General features: G+C 32.4%; 1 long non-coding RNA gene across 1 annotated transcript; it reads right to left on the bottom strand.

The window, feature by feature from the left end:
- Positions 1 to 12,422: 12,422 nt before the first annotated feature.
- On the bottom strand, positions 12,423 to 18,304 carry LOC127706937 (uncharacterized). The gene is made up of 3 exons (XR_007984658.1): positions 18,026 to 18,304; positions 16,052 to 16,183; positions 12,423 to 13,894 (listed from the first exon to the last, which is right to left on the bottom strand). It is a non-coding gene; the product is annotated as an uncharacterized LOC127706937 (long non-coding RNA).
- Between the last annotated feature and the right edge of the window lie 2,350 nt (positions 18,305 to 20,654).

The raw sequence follows: 20,654 nt of genomic DNA, 5'->3' as shown, positions 1-20,654 counted from the left end.
ATGAAAGTGAATCATCAGATGGCTTGCAATGGGCTATATTCAGTAAACATTTCCTCAGATTTAAAATCGTTCTGGTATCAGTTTCGATCGTAGTCTTGTCAATACTTGACAGTTAATGTATTATATGATTCCATTGTGCCAAACATCTGCTTCTACATTAATCCTTACCGGGTATTGTCCCCGTCAAAGTTTTAAAACTAAATGTATAACGCGTAAAACGAACAAGGCTTCAATATAAATAGCCAAAATCGTCTATGGGCAACATTGGAAAGGGAAATGTAGCCTTAGTTTTATAAAAATCACTTAATTTTATGAACTGGAAACGAAACTGTATGATAAGGCATTTTTGTTTTAAACTCAAGAATAATCATTCGCGTGAATGTGGTATTCTTTTTTTCCATAAGGTATTTATATAAATCTAAAAGTGAATAATATAATAAAAATAACATTTAAACCTTCTGAAATGAGGAGACTGTCAAAATTAACAGGTATATAGTTATGAATTTAGGTATGACCTCATGAATGCAAACATTTTAGTCATTATTTTACTTTACTTTTTAGCTCTCCGTAAACATTACATAACCATACGGCAATTACCTTGAGTGACAACAAGGATAAAGATTAGAAAATGTAAAATTCACCAAATTGTTGTCCAGCCTATATCAGCCCTACGTACACATACTTCAGCTTTATTTCATTGGTTTCTCGAAGCAAACAGAAATAGAATATAGCACATTCACAGTATTGCAGCACCCTTGTAATTTTTCAATAAACACATATTATTATGCCGTTTTTGCATATAATGAACATCGGAAGAAAACATATGTTTGGTACATAAAAACCCTAAATATTTGAAAAAAAATTTCTATTTGAAGTTCAGCTAATGAGGACAGAAGAGATCTTGCTAATAGCTTATGCACCAACTGTAAAAAAACAAAGAAAGGCAACAGTAGTATACCGCTGTTCTAAACTCATAAATCGATAGAGATAAAAACAAATCCGGGTTACAAACTAAAACTGAGGGAAACGCATCAAATATAAGAAGAGAACAACGACACAACATAAACACAACATTAAAATGTAACACACACAGAAACGAACTTTAATATAACAATGGCCATTTTCCTGACTTGATACAGGACATTTTAAGAAAAAAATGGTGGGTTGAACCTGGTTTTGTGGCATGCCAAACCTCCCGCTTTTATGTCAACGTCAATCACAACACCAAAACGACAACATCACATGACAGGACCACAATACAAATAAATGGGAGAACATATAGGACAAAGAAACACACGAATAATAGCTAACAAAAGGTACTAGGCTTAAAATTCAATACGCCAGACGTTCGTCTCGTCCACACAAGACCAACCAGTGACGCTCAGATGAAAAAAGTTTGAAAGCCAAAACAAGTACAAAGCTGAAGAGCACCAAGGACCAAAACTTCCAAAAAGCTGCGCCCAACACGGCCAGGGTTTTCTGCCTGGGACAAGAACATCCTTATTATTTAGAATAATTTATAATTTTGCAAACAGTAAACTTTATAAAATGACTATATAATAGATATACATGATAAAACCGAAGTGGGGACTAACTACAGAATAAAAACGGATACATTACATAAAACAACTTAATCCAACACATAAAAATACACAGCCGAGTTTGCCATAGCCTCAACGCACAAAGTGACGTCACATTTGAAATTCTAAAAAATCACACAAAGTGACGTCACATTTGATCCACATTTGCAAATATTTTGGGCTGAAGCACATGTTACACCATCTTATTAGTTCTAACATTCTTGCTAGTGAGAAGACATGTGTTGATAGGAATCTGCGTGTATGATAATGACTTATCATTTGAATTGGTGCGTTATTAACATACCTTTGTGTTTAATATTTTGCCTTATCAGCATCCTAGGTGGTGATGGTAGCCTTTGGTTGTTTTTCATTTTTCATGGAAGAATGATGTATGATATTCTGATTGACAAAGTCATGTTGATAGATTGAAGGATATATTTGCATAAGACCACAGGCATAAATAAAATAAAAGGGTTGAAGAAAACATTTTGTACAATTTTGTCCAACAAGAAGATGTCTTGGTTGTGAAATGGGCAATGTTTAACTATGGGTGCTTATAAAAAGAAAAGTTCATTAGCACACTTCCCTTATTGGGGAAACGACGAGAATATGTCTCAGTGGTAACAATTAACTCACCAATGTTCAATGTAGTGTGCATTTTTAGTTAAAATATTTTATTTGTTTTAACAATAAATTTACAGAAAATGGACGTATCAGTGAGATTCCATATAAACAAAAAGTGATGATTACAAAGTTTGTAATTTTCTTTGGGACGAATCTCCAGGAAAATGGCATCGATCCAGTGGTTGTTAAAACTCGTCAGATATAAGGCTTAGAATAACATATAAAATAGCAGATAATAAGAAAATAAAGAAAGAAAAAGATTCGGTATAATTTCAATCACTAGTATTTATTAAAAAAAATTACAAAATAAGAAAAATAAATTAACGAAAAGACTGAAAACGCAATCGAATTTATCGGTACAAATTGTTTTTCAAAATGTCGGCTACAAACTTAACGCTGTTTACATAATAACATGTGTCCCCTTTTATACATACAGGTGTAATCATTATGTGTACATTGTAGCAGTGCTTATCATGTTTTAGATTTATTTCTGTTGACAAAATGTCGGCTTGGGAGGTAAATTGTAATTCATATTAAATCCATTACATGAATTATAAACCTTATATTTTGCCATATATAAAACACACTTTTTACAAGGCACAACATGATTATAGCAAACATATAAAATAGATATTTTAATGTCAAACAATTAGTAGCCTTAACGTTTCGTCGGTGTGTTTTAAACCACACCTGTCATTACATAAAAGGGAGGCGAAAGATACCAAAGGGAAATTCAAACTCATAAGTCAAAAATAAACTGACAACGCCATGGCTAAAAAAGAAAAAGACCAACAGACAAACAATAGTACACAAAACACAACATAGAAAACTAAAGACTGAGCGACACGAACCCCACCAAAAACTGAGGGTCATCTCAGGTGCTCCGGAAGGGTAACCAGATCCTGCTCCACATGTGGCACCCGTCGTGTTGCTCATGTTAGTACAAACCCGGTAATAAGTATAAATCGGTAGGTCACATTCGGGGAAAAGGGGACGACATTTGGAACATATTCGCTATCATCTGTGAAACGGTTATTCCATAACGGTCAACCAACTCGTGATGGTGTCAGCAAAATTTACGAAGGGATGATTTCAACTTCACCACTTGGAACTCTTGGCTTAATAGCTTTCTTGTGAGCAGCAACCCTCTATCAAGGAAATCATGATAGGAAATACAAGCCCTGGAATATCGTATCAACTGGGAGATATATACTCCGTATGCAGGCGCTGCTGGAATGTTGCTACATAGAAATGGAAAGTTCACAATTGGGAAGCTGAAATTATCTTTTTTGTCGTAAAGTTTTGTTTTCAACCGGCCCTCATTGTCAATTTCTAGATGTAGGTCAAGATATGAGGCAAACTTAACTGTATCTGTTGTATCCTTTATCTCAAGTTCGATGGGATAGATGCGTTCAACAAAGTCACCAAATTTTGAATTATTTAGTAAGAGAACATCATCTATATAGCGGAAAGTAAAGTTAAAAGATACTGCAAACTTCTTTTCTTACTTCCTAAGAAGTTCCTGTATGAATTCAGCCTCATATGAATTATGGAACGAGTCGGCAAGAAGAGTGGCACAGTTAGTTCCCATGGGAATGCCGATTGTTTGTTGAAAAACACGTTCTCCAAACGTAACAAATATGTTGTCTATCAAGAAATCAAGCATCTTGATAATGTCAGTTTCAGAGAATTTTTTGTTTGAATCAGAGTGATTTTTTACAAAGTAGGATTTATCTCTCCCTAAGACAAGATACTTGTATCTACGTTTGCCATTCTTTTTTATGAAACAACACAGGACCAACTATTTTAATTTGTCTTTTAGTTTGGAATAGGGAATACTTGTGTAAAGTGTAGAAAAGTCAAATGTTTTAATACCATTGCAAGATGAAAAGAGTCCAAGATTGTATGTACTCTAAAAGATTTTTCAGTATCCACATCTGATTCACGCCACCTCTAGAAAAGGTAGTTTCACAATAACTTTGAAGCCCGGCTTTGATTGCTGATTAAGTTGATGTTAGAAAGAGGTTTCGTGGAGCAGTTGGAAGACCCAGCAATATACAATATACCGTTGTTTGTAAGGACACTTATGTAATTTAGGTATTCAATAAAGTGATAGAAGTGATCCAGTTCTTCATCTTTGGTTGAAATAAACCTACACCAAACATTTACATCCAAAATGTTCAATCACGAATAAAAGACCTTTACACCCAGGGTTGTAAAATCCAAACATCCCGATTGTTCGCTGCATCCTTCCGATTCAAATATAGTCCCCCTGGTCATTTTAACACCGTAAACAATGAACAACTAAGAGAGTTATTAGTCAAATGCACGATACACCAAATTCCCCGGCCCATCAACTAGAAGAAAAAGTTCCGGTTACTTATGAATGTAGTTGAAGACTATGCCTAAAATGGGTCAAACGCAAGCCAGATGAACCAAAACTGAACAATTTAACTAAATGTATCAAAGCTGTTTGGTAATGCATTCAGAAGCACAATCAAAATATACGATGAACAATAACTCACCGGATTTCGTACCTTTTCGAGAACCCGAGATTATGGATACTTTAGCTTTTATTCACAACAAATATGTTGTTCTAGCAGACAAAGCCTCAAACAATATTGTTTTATATACAAACTGATTATTTTGAATGTCTCACGAAATAACTTGGAATTCAAAGCAAAACTGGAGATCCCACATATACACGTACATCATTTTTGAGAGAAGAGGAGATATTAGAAAATCACAAATCCGTCCTTCTTTCGTATGGTATTACCAAAAAAAGGGATAATGAAAATCTCCCATCTTTATGCTGGACACCTTAATTTCACAAAAATCCTTATAAAGAACGATAAATAGCCGGGTCGTCAAGATGTTCGACTAAATATCGTTCTTAATTTCTTACCACTATTCTGTCTAAGTGTATGATGGCATTCAGAGATATTGTGGTGAGGTATATTTAACCAGTGGTGTCAATCAAACGTAGGTTCTTAAAAGTTCTAAAGATCTACTCCAAAATTTTCAATTACAATCTTTACAATATTGCAGTCACATCAAAACAAAAGCTTAGCGTTATCATTCCACATGCCTAATTGAAAGATCAACTAAATCGTCGCATTAAACAGATCTTTTTCAATAAAAAAGGGAAAAGTATATACACATTCCTTGTTTTTACTTTATGAAGAACGACACTGATTCCCACAAAAAATACAACAAAGATGATATCATCAAAATGCTGATTTTGTTAATCGACAACATTATTTTTATTTGTTGAGTTTGGTTGATTGATATTTTAGCAGACAGTGGGTATTTAAATGGGTACTAATTGTTCACCATGTATTGTTGTACTCCTATACAGAACTTTATTAAAGATAAAAAGATAACTATCTTGCAGAGTTCTTAAATTTCACTTTTGTATATATTGATGATGTTATGTCACTCAATAACCCACATTTAAATGAATGTTTGCATCTCATATCTCATACAACTTGATATTAAAGATAGTGTCGAAAGTAAAATGTCTGCCTCTTATTTTGATATTTTCCTCGATTATGACACTGATGAAGAACCTCAAACTAGAATTTGTGACCAACGCCATAGTTTCAACTTTCTAATTGCCAACTTCACACATATGGACTTCGCAAACAAGGGTGTGCTCATTACACAATAACTGCTCCTATAGAGGAAGAACAACCGAAATTCACACTACATAAGTTTTATGGTCATCATCATGTATTGTTTGACCAATACGATTTGCCGGTGTCTCAACTCACTTGCGATATGATTGCGTGGTCTTCCATCATTATATATCAGCCGCATGACCGTCTTATCAGGCAGTGGCATTTTGACTGAGTGTGGATCCGCATATCATGTGATTCATGCGTAGAAGGAGACGCTTACGTTAACCCTGTCGACGCACCCGGTCTTGCTCCTTTTGGAGTTCGTGCGATTCCCTGTGTTTGCTTGTTACCTTGATTTGTCTTATAATCGATTTACGAGATTTGAACATCGGTATACTACTGTAGCCTTATATCAGTCCCTAATAATAGACTTTGAAGATAGACGGAGCATAAAGAATTACAAATTCAAATGCATGTTTTTATACTTATTCAATTTGTATGCAGAAATGAGTAAATTAGCTAATGTTGAATATCATGGACAATAGAAAATAATTTGGTGACCTCAATTCAGGTACCCCTTAAAGGGGGTAACACAAAACTTTTCCTTTCATTTATTTTTTTTCCTATTCACTTCATAGAATTGAAAGGGGTCCATACATGCCAAAGTCCTGCTAAAATTCACATGATATTTATTATTATTATTATACTGAATGTGACCAATATGAGTTTCGAATACACTTAATATCAGTCGAAAACACTTGGGGTGGACGTTGGTAGGTGTTTTGCACATGTTCTCGATAAGAATATCCATTATTGTTAACGTACGTAAAACAAACATATCTTGAAAGTTTGATAAGCCATTGTTAAATTCATAGTCTGAATGTAAATTAATGGTTATAATAGATAAATATGTAAACAGTTTCGAGCACACTGGCAGAAACAACGGTATCCTTTAATTTCTGTTAAAATTACTACAATAGTTTTCGTTAAAAAATTTATAAGATAACTTTTATGGAATTGGATCGTTATAAATTCGCAAAATATTTATGAGACAATATCTGAAAATGTCTAAATTTTGGCAATAGGAAAAACCAAAAAAAAAAGTCTTTAGAACCGGTATTTTAATAGCACAAATCGAAGAACACACATTGAGGATTCAGGAACTGTTGTCTGTAATCCAAACAATTGTTAAATGTGGTAACAATGGTAATGTAAAAAATGGTACCAAAAATTCCAGTTCTTTCCTGTTACCAAAGTGAATCAATTTAAAAAGGTTTCTAATGGGAATAAGGAATAAGTTTAAAGATACTATTTGTGGTTTACTAGTATATCCTGCAATATTTTATCAAATGCCAATTATTTATTTTAGCATTTACAATACAAAAGGTGAAGAAATATACTAAAATATAGTCCGATATGTCGGTAACATGAAAGAATCTTGAGTAACAGGACAGAGTTGGTAAAAGGAAGGAATTATTTTTTTTAAAACAATTATTTTATTTCATAGTGGAAGAAAAATACATCATTACAAATTGGTCACAATTGGAAGATAACAGCAAACAATGTCATTTATCTTTCGAAATTTTATTTGCCAGATGAAAAATCTGCCTAGGTAATGAAAAATTCTAAAATAAATTCCTTTCTGTTACCATCTACTATAATAGAATTGCACAATGTTCTCCAAAGTCAAAAGCCTGCCTTTTCATTCAAAATACTGTATATTATGTTGAGATTTATTTAATATGATGATAATAGCTTATATTAAATGAAATGGTTGGCATATAGTAGATTAACTTTGTGATTCATCAGTGAAATTGTCTTTAACATCCTTCCTGTTACTGATTATGGTTATGCTGTTACTTTTTACCAGGTAACATGACAGAACGTAACAGAAAAGGAATTACACAGTGCTTTTTGTCCTTTTATTCGAATTGTGTGGAAGTTTTCTTCCATCTACATATCAATTTAATAAGATACTATAAAAACACATTTACTGTTATAGTGCTGACAATCAAATATTCTCAGAAGGTACACAAAAAGGCTGTAACAGGAGAGAACAACAAAATTATTCTTCTCTAAATTCTGATCTTTGGGGAGCTCGGATTTTTCAAGCTAGCTGCCATTCAAACTATACATATTGAGTCATACATTCAAGAAATGATGTTCTTCTCATTGCATTATAAGAAATCAAATCTTGGTCTTTCAAACGCTTCCACAGGTGAAAAAAAAACAGTGGTAATAGGAGGGAAATTACTCCTTGGGACAAAATTTAAAAGACACTTAAAAATGCAAAATTTTATTACATGCTTTAGTTGTAACAAAAACAGACCTGTAAGGGACAAGTTTCTTATATGATCTATCATATTTGTGAAAATCGGAAGCCTGTTTACTTAATTTGGATATTCTTTGAATGATTTAGTTGTCAGAAAACAACACGGGACAACATGATTTTTCAAATTATAATATTTTTTTGGAAGAAATATAAGAAAGAGTGTTTAATTGGCAATAGTTGGTGCATTATATACTCTAGTTAATACTGAAACTTAAAATTTTTCCAAAAAGATGGTTGAATAAAAAGATAATTGCTGGTGAAAGATGGAACCAGGAAATTAAACTTTTTCAGATATTGTCTCTTATACAATTTAGCTTACAAACATAAAAAAATTTAAAAATTTGGAAAACAATTCGGAATTTGTCTTCAAAACATGCTGTTGTTTCTATTAGCTTATAATAAGTGAAAATTATATTGTTCAACTAATAACTGCAGTCGAATTTAAATGGAAAAATAGGGATATTCATAAAGGGACTATTACCCTTGAGACGAATAGATGTGTCAAAATGTATCAAACTTAAGGTAGATTTTCTTGAACTTCCCCAAGACAAGAAAAGTCCCTATCAATGATGACAGATTCAAAGTCTCCCAAAATGCGTAAAAAATTATTCTATAGTGATAAAACTTTTGAACTCATGTCACTACACTGGATACGAATATATGCCTTTGTTAAATTTTATGTTTCTATATTTGATATAAATCATACTATTGGAATAAATTACCAATAAATATTCGAAATATTGAAGGACAATGTATCCGGTTTTTCTATCGTAAATATGAATTTTGTCTATACTGCAAAATTTATAATCTCCTTGGAATAGTTAACATTTATTTCTGTACATGTATATCAAATCCTTTTTCTTTATTTATCAATATCCAAACGTTTGATTTATCCATGCTTTACACGCTTCCATCACTTACAGTAATGCATATGAGACCACATCAAAATGAAATATTGCATTAATGCACCTTACTTTACTTGGTGCATATAACAGATCTGTGATAGTCTTTTTTATATTTAGTCATACCTTGAATCACCTATGCCGATTTCAAGCTTAACATAATGGAGAAGGCTTATTAAAAACCGTAGGTTGATCTTTATGTGTCTTCTCTGCTTTTTGTATGCCTTGTTACTGTCTCGTTGGCGTATGCCCAATATTACCCCTTTTATTCATATGTATAGATAAAAATTCCATACCCAAAACCTTAAAGTTATGATTTCAAACTATGGTTCTATCGGTGGTCTCGATGCTAGTGTCTCTCCTTAGGTGTATGAAAAAAGTTTCAAAATATTCTTTGCTGGTGATATTTACACCGGATATTGCAGTTAAGTGGTATACACATGATTGTTCATTGCTGCGGCAAATTTAAATGATAGCTACTAGTATCAAGATTCAAGGATGTTTATTGCTGTAATATACAGAAACTTGCTAGTTAATACATTGTTCAATACTAATGTTAAGTGATATTTATTATGATTAATTTGGTGTCTGTCCACAGCAATATCTTGACGGAGGTTGGATCAAGGTGATGTGGGATGTTTTTTTTTTCTTGTTTTTTAATATTTATTTCATGGCTTTATTTACAGACTTAATTGACGAGCACCTCCCCAGTTGCCTTAATAATGAGATTTGTATTGCCTAACCCTTCCAAAACATCTTCCTGTGTATTTGCTCAGTGTTATTTCTTGTTTATTTGTACACTAACATTTCTATAAATGTTCATTTAGGAGGTGACAAAAATAAGGAGGGACAAGGTGTGTATATAATGCACATTATTTCTACTGTCAAACCCGGAGAGGGGAGCTTTGTTACCATTTCATTCAGAAACTTGAAAAGTTACTTATAATACAATATATTCTTCTTTAAAATCCTTAAATTATCATTACAACCCCTCTTTCTGAAGTGGAGTTATCGATGAGTCCTCAATTTTTCGTTTGAATTGTTTCACATTTTGTCCTGTTGGGGCCTTTAACTAACGGACTAAACGGAATGGCTTTTGCGCATTCTTAAAGGCGGTATGGTGACCTTTTATTGCTAAAATTCACGTCATTTAGACTCACTTGGATAGTTGTCTCATAGGCAATCATGCCACAATTCCTAATTTTTTGTGTATATAGTGATGGAGAGAGTCCGTCCTTCGTCCTTTCCCTCTTTGTATCCGCAACTGCCCCTTAACTGCTTGAAAAAAATTGGTTCACAGAATCTTACCCACATAATATGATTTTGCACTTCTTATTTCATTTCTTCATTTTAATCATTTAAGGGTATCTCTTCGTAAATCATGGACTTTGTAATTGGTTTATCAACGTTTCCCATTTTGTATCCGCATTTCCTCATTGAATTCTAGTTAGAATTTATTGAAAATTTCAAAAGTCTTCACAATATGATGCTATTGTGCATCTCCTACTTTGTTTTGATCCGAAGTATTTATGGGTTTTCCTAAGCAATTCATAGACTTTGCAAGAACCAGGGGTATTATGTTTTGAGCTTCCCGACAGTACCTCTAGTATCATGTTGTGAGCTTCCCGACAGTACCTCGAGTATCATGTTGTGAGCTTCCCGACAGTACCTCTAGTGTGTGTTTAATGTGCAGGCGCAGCGAATTATTATTTTTCTTGTCAACAATTTTCATATACACAAATTTCCACATTTCTAGTTACTTAACCAATGAATATATTCCACAGTCTCTGTATTGGTTGAACATCTGTCTTTCGACTAGTACTTGAATTTTATGTCTATGCTGTTCTCGGGATTTGTCACTTCTGGTGTTTCTCCTCACAATTTCATAAGCTACCAAATCGTATATTAATATTAATGCTCGTCAAAACACAAACACACAATATTTATAGTCATGTTTAGTTTAATGGGGAGGGAATCTGCAAAGTTATAATTTCAGTTGATGGCCAAACAATATTTTGATCTATAGACGACTTGCTTTTTTGTTGTTGCTGTTATATATATGTATATATATATATATATATATATATCTAGACGTTTTATATAAAACGTCTAGATATTAGTCAACGATCTTTCTTACGTGGGCGCTGGATCGATACGAGTAACGATACATGTACACAATAAATAAATTATATAAACTCCTAAAAAGTGTACAAAACAACACCAATATTTAAGAAAAGGAAACAATAAATGTAAGTATCTATAAATAATGTGGATAACAGATATCCTTCATCAGGATGGTTATGATGTAAAATGAACCATGTCAATCTATTCTGATTTAACTATAACAATCTTGAAACTTATACAATTAAAACCGAAAGCAACAACGCTTGTACCATTCTAAAATTTCAAAAATGACGTAGGTTATATAGGTATTTACAACAGAGACTGCATAGATATGCTTCTTATAAAAATAATAATTTGCGATATGAACTGGTACATTTCTAAAATTTCAAAGGTGACGACAGTTAAGATATTACAACAAAGACTACGCACAAATACATTCCCAATGAACAGCACTGACCGATTTGAGCTGGTATAATATTTCAAATTTGACGAAGGTAAAGTAATTACAACAGAGGCTGCGTATTTAAACATCCCAAATAAATAGCAGTTTGATAATGATTAAAAAGATAATAATAATAATCATTTTGACAAAGGTTAAGTAATTGAACGTGGCTGCGTACTTATACAAATACTATTTGGGATGTATAAGTACGCAGCCACGTTCAATTACTTAACCTTTGTCAAAATTATTATCATTATTATATTTTTAATCATTATCAAACTACTTTTTATTTGGGATGTTTTAATACGCAGCCTCTGTTGTAATTACTTTACCGTAGTCAAATTTGAAATATTATACCAGCTCAAATCGGTCAGTGCTGTTCATTGGGAAAGTATTTTTACGCAGTCTTTGTTGTAATATCTTAACTGTCGTCACCTTTGAAATTTTAGAAATGTACCAGTTCAGATCGCACATTACTATTTTTATTAGAAGCATATCTATGCAGTCTCTGTTGTAAATACCTATATAACCTACGTCATTTTTGAAATTTTAGAATGGTACAAGCGTTGTTGTGTTCGGTTTTAATTGTATAAATTTCAAGATTGTTATAAAATCAGGATTCATTTTACATCATAATCATACTGATGAAGGATATCTGTTTACCGCAATATTTATAGATACTTACATTTATTGTTTCCTTTTTTAATATTGGTGTTGTTTTGTACACTTTTTAGGCGTTTATATATATATATAAGGTAAACCAAGATCTCCTTGTATGCATATGGAGTAAAATAAAAGTTGACAGTTTTAAAATATTTTATTTCTTTTACAATTTATAAAACAATAACAGATTCGTTTAAGGGTGTCCTTTGATAGATTCGAGAGTTTATCATCCGGTAATATAATTGCTTTGTTCATGTTTTTTTTTTCGGGGTGATATTTGATTATTTATTACCACTTGATAATATATCAGTCATGCTATGCGCCGAAAAAGCATTTATAAAGTTAAACACCCTAACATGAACAGTGTTATAATATATGTATATAAAAGGATAACAGAAATTATATATCAAATATTTTTTTTCACATATTGCACCAACAACAAATTGTTATTTAAACATTTGATTAAACTCTTTTTCTTAGATTAGACAATGTCTCAGCAATCTATTGAACTTGTCTTTATATAAAATTACAGAGATGTGGTGTGATTGCCAATGAAAAAAATATCCGCCAGTGACAACATGACGAGGATGGACGCATCTATATAGGTCACCATACACCCTTCAACAATGAGCAATACACATACCGCCAAAAATGCTCGGCAGAACAAAATGTGAAACAGCTCAAATGAAGTTACTTCAAACCAACGGACTGATTTATGATAAAAACAATAAACGAGAAAGACAAATGGTAGACAGCAATCAAGAAAAACATTTAATTACAGACTACTGACTTGGGACAGACATGTACAGGATGTGGCGATGTTTAAAATGCTTCTGATCGCTCTACCCTCTCCTAACCTTGAACAGTGGTTTTGCAACATAACATAAGAACAAACTGTAAAAGTCATTTGGATAGGGCTTGACTCGTCAGATCGACACGAAGCACAAACATAAAACTCGAAGAAGACAAAAGGCAAATCGTACCGAACTAAGAGTTCTGGCAGTTACTAAAATATAGTCCAAAGCCAATTTCAACTAATAATTAAACCATATCTTCCCAGACTAAATTGTTTTCTATTGCGAATCTTTATAATGTAATTCTCTCTGAAGATGGACAACTTAGAGAAATGAAAATATGGTTGACAAATAACAATTTGAGTAGTGACAATAATGAACAACGATTGAAACTATAAATTTGGTTTGGATAGAAGTGAAGCCATCAAAGTTAGCCGCATTTTTTTGTCAGAGAGATCACCGATGTCGCTAATCTCTTCGTTGATGTTAGAACGCCGACCAGCTAATTTTGGAATGTTATTATCTAATGACCTTCGCACCAATTGGTTATAACTGGAATGTGAATTTCTATCCAAATACGGTATATTCTTTGCTGTTATTCTATCAAGGAATGACCTGTTATTTTGTTCATTATTAATTTGAGCATTTGGTAATGTTTCAAATACGTTTCTATTCTTTCTCATGATGGATAATAGATCTTGGTAAATATCATTCTTCATACTTTCTTCACCTCTCTTTTGTAGGCCTTTGCTTGATTTGAGTCTTTCAAAAACAAGCTGGTCAATAGCGGGGTTACTCCGTTTTCTTTTCCCACTGTGAATTGAAAATTGAAAACAGATTAAAAAATTAACATAAAATATTCTCTGAGTTGTAATATGATTTTATAATATTCATCTTTTTAAACATAGATCTATAAATCTGAAAATGGAAAGTAACATATTATGATCACTTATAAGTTTTCCAACAAAGATGTCTTTTTCTGATAATCGATTTCTTTCTTTATTATATTATATTCAATTCAGACATTTGCAACACTCCTGAATTACAAAATAGATGTAAATCCAGTGCATTTTTGTCATCAACATAAACAACAATCGCAAAGCTAAAGACTATTTTTTAAAGGTTTCTATAACAAGCTTACATGACTATCCAATAATACTGATAAAGAGAGAGTCACCCTAACCAGACTTGACACGACACGCTTCATGTTAACATATCTGATTGATAGAAAAATAATGTTGCGTTGGAGAGGATGACCAACAAAAGTGACCTGATTGAACTATTTCATTAGTTAAACAAAATAAACAAGTTATTTCCCGCCTCTGTTAATGACGTAAAAAATAACATTCACAAGTGATCATGGCTGCTGCGAATGAAAATATACAACATGGAAAATTTTAAAACCATCTTTAGATATAAAAGTTTTTAAAATCCGTATACTTGTAATACATGATAACCACTTGAGTTAGTTTTTTCGTTGTTGTTAGAATTGATAAAATAAAGAACATTTTGAATTTTTGCATGTTACTTCAAATGCTTGTATTGTATAGGCTTAAGTTGCATTCGGTTGGTATACGTAGATGCACTCCTTAATTCATTATCATATAAATCTACATGGTTTGATTAAAAAGCTTAGTTTTTAAATGAGATAAAAATTTGCTTTGCCATTATTTGTTATGGAAACGAAAATTATCTAGAAATCTAAAAAGGAAAAAGCAGTGGATGAAATGAAAAAAAAAAAGAATTTCTTAAGAAAAAAAAAACCTTCGTAGACTAAACAAACGGGTGATATGAAAAATTACCAGTACAAACGATAAAAATGCCAATAAAGCTTAGGCAATACTTCCCACCTTTTCATACTGAGCAGAATGTGTGTAACCTACGTTACTTTCAAAAAACTTAAATCAGCATATACTTAAATCAGATGGTCATATATGGGCTTTTAAATAACAACGGCTATAGGATTATGAACATACAACGTAGTCACTTAAGTACCAATGTCTTTATTTATTACCTTTTAAACTGCCAAAATCAACCTCAAAAACAGAGAGGTGGAAGGACTTTTTTAGGGACGTCGTCGGGATTAGGCGTTTTCTTTTTTTGCGGGAATTCGTGCTTTTTTTCGTGGAAATTCGGGGTTTACACTTATCGGGACTATTAATGATTAAGTTTTTGGGATCCAGGAAAGAATGCTTTATTTTTTCGGGAATTCGGGATGACACCCCTCCTATCGCCCCTCAACACACACATGAACAATATATAAAGGTCAAGATCCGTTTTCACTAGACTCTATATTCTTGCTTTTGTTCAATATTGATTTTATCAGGGTGATATAGATCAATTTATGAGCTAAAAACAGGGCAACGGTCAATACAACTGAATAGTCTGTCAATACTAGACTTAACCAAAGTGCTCAGTATTTTGTTGAAGGAGCGACACTTCAATCTTATAATGAAGGTTATTTATATGTGTAAAGAATTATAGAAAAAAGAAATATGCAGATTCCCCAATCCCTAGGTAGCTGTTTTTCATATATATCTGTGTGTATAGTGTTGTTAAGGGATCAACAATTGAATTACAAGCAAGTGAAAGTGTGATTTCCTCCTTTTGTAATTTACATGTGTCCCATCAATGTATATACTTTGATTACTTGGTCTATATTGTTATTAAACGAAGACTTATAATGCGTATCTTCATAACGGTAAGGGTAAAATATTTCAACGAAGACCAAATAGCATATGCCTAGTTACAAATACTAAAAAAAACATGAGTAAAAACAGTCGAAGTGCTATGAACTGCATATAGGGTGTTACGAGGCTTGTGTTTGGCTTAATGACAAGTTCTATTTTGTCCTGAAAAGAAAACGGGTACAGATACATAGGATTCTAATTGTGAAAATCGAAATAATGCGAAAATAAACTGATACATCAAATCGACTGAGCTGGGGGTGTAAATGAAAGCATAACAAACCTTTTAACAATATCCACTAATCCACACCCTATCACATTCCCACACACTCTATAATCCGTGGCATTTAAAGCATTTAAGGCCACCCAGGTTCTATAATGATCTAACCAACGTTCACTCATTTGTCGTCGTGCTCTGAAATGAAGAAAAAAATGTCTTTTCAAAATTCATTTTTAGAAATATTTTTATCTGAAAAAAACAGTACAACTTTTTGTGACGTAAAAAGATAAATTAAACACCTTTAGCATGTTTAATGATCAACATTTAATTTGAAACCCTTTTGTTTGATGATCAATATTTGATGTGAACCCCTTTTGTTTGATGATCAACGTACATTGAATGTGAACCCCTTTTGTTTGATGATCAACATTTAATGTGAACCCCTTTTGTTTGATGATCAATATTTGATGTGAACCCCGTTTGTTTGATGATCAACATTTAATGTGAACCCCTTTTGTTTGATGATCAACATTTAATGTGAACCCGTCTTGTTTGATGATCAATATTTAATGTGAACCCCTTTTGTTTGATGATCAATATTTAATGCATATAGTGGTGCAGGCGATGCTAATTTAACGTCTAATAATAATGTTACCAAATCGACAAACAAAATATAACTTAATGCAGTTTCCCATTCTTAAACTTCGATTGGTTGATATCAGATTTTGAACACCAGTTTTTAGCAACATATGTGTACAGAATTTTTTACAGGATTCAATATAAAGTAGTTTCTTAAGATCGAATCATATTAAATAGTTCTAATTGCCATATGTACGAATGATTTGAAAAGGCAAATAGTTCTGGTATGGAAATATTGAAATAAATGTCAAACATCCGATAACTATAAACATAACTGCTTTAAAACAGGTTCATTTAACTTATTATGTTTACGTTTGTCTATAATCAATTTATATAATTATAGTTGTAAAATTTGCGAACTCTCTTATCAAAAAAAAAAATCATAGACATGTGCAATATCCAAGACTGATTCTTTTCGTGAATTGCTATTTTCCCGCCAATTATTAGCTAGTGATAATGTTATACAGTTAATTATATGAGCGAACAGCTTCCACATTGAACATTTAGTTTGATACAAATGCATCTTTTGAATAAATCAAATCTCACGAGTATTGGGTTTGACTTAATAAGTCAGAGTTTGGTTGAAAAATATAAGATAGGATTTTGATGAGCATAAGTTTTTTTTTCTGAAATAACCTTCACGGCGGCTGTCACGTGCATTTAAGTAGACTAACAGTACATCACCATTGTAAAATATAGCAATACACAATCAGTCTAGATTTTGCTTAAATCTGCAAATTTAGAGACAGAATGGCAAATTTATGTGTATGACTGTTCATTCGAATAAAGAAAAAGGAGAAATTTATTTTATTATCGAGACTGTTTTTATAAATATCAAATATTTTATTTTGTTAGATTTAATTTTTCAAATCAGCTGTTTCTTATAGTTAACATTTTTATAAAGGATTTCGATCTAATTAAAACAAAGAAATATTTGTAATAAAAACCATGCGCGCACACACACAAATGTATAATCAAACAACGTACATCGTAACTTAATAGTTCATATTTATGTGACATTGTTGACTTGACATCAAGATCTATAAAATGTACCATTCAATTAAGTTTTAAAAAATAAAGACTAGTTGGCTGAAAAAGTCAAATACGAATCGTTTAACTGGAAAACCTATGCATCGATATGTCTTTCTGATTGCATTGTGATGTTCAATGTAGCAATGTACCAATCTTCAGGAGGAAGTCATTGGTGAAATAAAGTTGACACTTTTGTTAAGCTGTTATCAGCCGTCTTTGGACAAATTACCCTTTGTAATCGTATATCATGCTATGTTTCTTAACGCTGGAAAGCTATATAAAATCAGGAAATAAATGACATATCTATGGAATTAATGCATTTAATTTCTAACTTGTTACTTCAAAGTAAAAAAGTTAAATTATTACCTTGGAAATATTTTTTGAGTTGATAATCCGTTCAAAAGGCAACACATTATGGCGATTCCAAGAAGCTTCCAGTTCATAATTATTCAAACCTGGCTGTCAAATTTTATCCTTTTAGAAATAAAATCAAGTCTAGCACCACTGGAATAACTTTCAATTTTATTTAGCAGTCCGAATCACTTAGAGCTTATAAACACATTTTTTCCAAAATTTTATTCGTCATAAATGTATGAATTTTGCGCAATCTCATTTCACCAATTCTAATTTATTCTTAATGAAATAGTTTCAATCTATGCATATTCAAATGAAAATGATGAATCGACGTCACTGTCCACAGTAATTGATGTATTTCTAATGTGTACCTTATTTTAGAAAATACTCGAAGCAAGAATTATCAATTAAACTGTTACAGTTTTGTAAACATCCCATTCTTATAGTTTCCGATTGATTGATTAGAACTTTTATCATTATTGTACAGAAATAAGGCTAAGTAATTTGAATAAAATAAAACACATTTGGGAATATCTCTATGGGAGTCTAGATGATTAGAAATTAAAGAATGTGCTATTTGTTGCTTTTGTTTAATGGTTTTTTACATTTTAAGCGCGTAATTTGTGACAAAAGCTCCTACGTAACATCTATACGGGTAAAAACAATTCGGTGTTTCCCCAATATGGAGCAACCAATCTTTTAAATTACTAGGAAATGTCCTAAGATTCCCGCTAAGATATCATTTGTGTAACCTTATAAATTGTGGACATTAAAATCAATTAATAAAACGTTTTTGATTGACATTGATCCCATAAAAAGCCATTTCCTAGTATCATGTAACATTCACTCCCAGATTTCTATGAAATATCATCTCGATATATGTTAATATGTATTAACGAAAAGCATTAGAATTTCACAGTTACTTTAATTTCATCCTTTTTATTTATTGTTTTACATTATTTAAAACCAATCCTACAGTATTAATGGTATGTCACTTCGATTTTGACAAAGTTTAGCATAAAAATAATTGATAATTTGAAAAGTGGGCGTCCGTTTGGCCTTTTGGTACTATGAATCTACGCAGTCACAACCGTCGGAATGGGGACGTTATCCCGATTCCTCATGTAGGAATAATGTACGTTAAAGAACCCCTGCAACAGCTTGCGTGAGATCCATAGGTGGCTTGTTGCAAGTAAAATATTCTACCCGTGTTCAACATACTCTAATTTCCAGAGGCAGTTCCAATTGTTTTCATTATCAGTTTGTTCTCGCATAGAATATGCATGAAATATTTGCCACTGGACGTTAAGCAAGCAGTAATCAATCCCTTTACGCGTTTTAATGCTAAAGTGAGGCGTCCGTTAAGCTGTGCAGGATGTAGCTATGTCCGTTGGAAAAGAGATGTTATATAAGATACCTCGTCTAGGGTGGTAATCACGATCTCTGCAGGTTAAAGAACCCTTGTTACAACTCTCTGAGGCATAGGTAGCATGTTTTACGGGAAAAATTTCGGCCCCATCCAACTCATTTTCCAGTGATAATCCGAATGTTCCTCTCGGTCGATTTACAATGTACTTTGTATAAGTTAGCCACTAGTATTGTATAGATTGTTAACTTGTTCTCAACCTGAATACGCATGAAATAGTTGTCAGTTGACCTTCAACAAGCAAGAATTTACCAATCTCTATGTACAATTGTTTGTCTCTATAATATCTTTTTTCAAGAATATGTACTCAAGAAAAAGTTTTCATATTTAATGGTCTTTTGAAAAATCTCATTACAAATTTATTTGCTGTAACTCGTTTAAAGCCTTTTTCTGTAACGAAAAAGGAAAGTATGCTAGATACACTTACTGGAAATGTAAAGATATGATTGAAGCTTTAAATTTTCTCCTGGACAACATATATGTACGTTTCGGCGATAAAGTGTATCGACAAGTAGTAGGTATTCCTATGGGCACTAACTGCGCCCCTCTAATAGCAGATTTATTCCTGTATTGCTATGAATCTCAGTTTATGACCAAACTCAGTAAAGACACGTCATTGTTACATTTGGTTGATACATTCAACAATACCTTCCGTTATCTAGATGATATTTTTTCGTTAAATAATCCAGAGTTCTCTAAATATACTACCGAAATTTACCCAATAGAACTTACTTTAACTAAATCTAACATAAACAGCAGTAGTTGTCCTTTTCTGGATTTGGACATTTCAATCTCTAAAGGAAAACTCCATACGAAAATTTACGACAAAAGAGACGATTTTTTATTCCCTATTGTTAATTTTCCTTTTTTAGACGGCGATGTTCCTTTGGCTCCATCATACGGTGTTTACATATCCCAACTCGTTCGTTATGCCCGTGTGTGTAGTGATGTCATAGATTTTAACGAACGTAATCAATGCATCACTGGTAAATTATTAAGTCAGGGATTTCGTTACCACAAATTACTTAAAACTTTTATTAAATTCTTTCATAGATACAAAGATTTGACTAGTAAATTTGGCTGTACATGTAGAAAACTGATTAAAAACGGTATTTCACATCCTAAATTTTACGGTAATATTGTACTTAAAGCGCGGAAATCACTATGTGATCCGTGTAAACTCATCGAACCTTTAAACAAACTTATTAGTAAAGG

Source organism: Mytilus californianus, unplaced genomic scaffold (genome assembly GCF_021869535.1).
Source record: "Mytilus californianus isolate M0D057914Y unplaced genomic scaffold, xbMytCali1.0.p SCAF_6, whole genome shotgun sequence".
Taxonomy (NCBI): domain Eukaryota; kingdom Metazoa; phylum Mollusca; class Bivalvia; order Mytilida; family Mytilidae; genus Mytilus; species Mytilus californianus.
The sequence above is the reverse complement of the archived record's forward strand: the minus strand, read 5'-3'. Positions and strand labels throughout refer to the sequence as shown.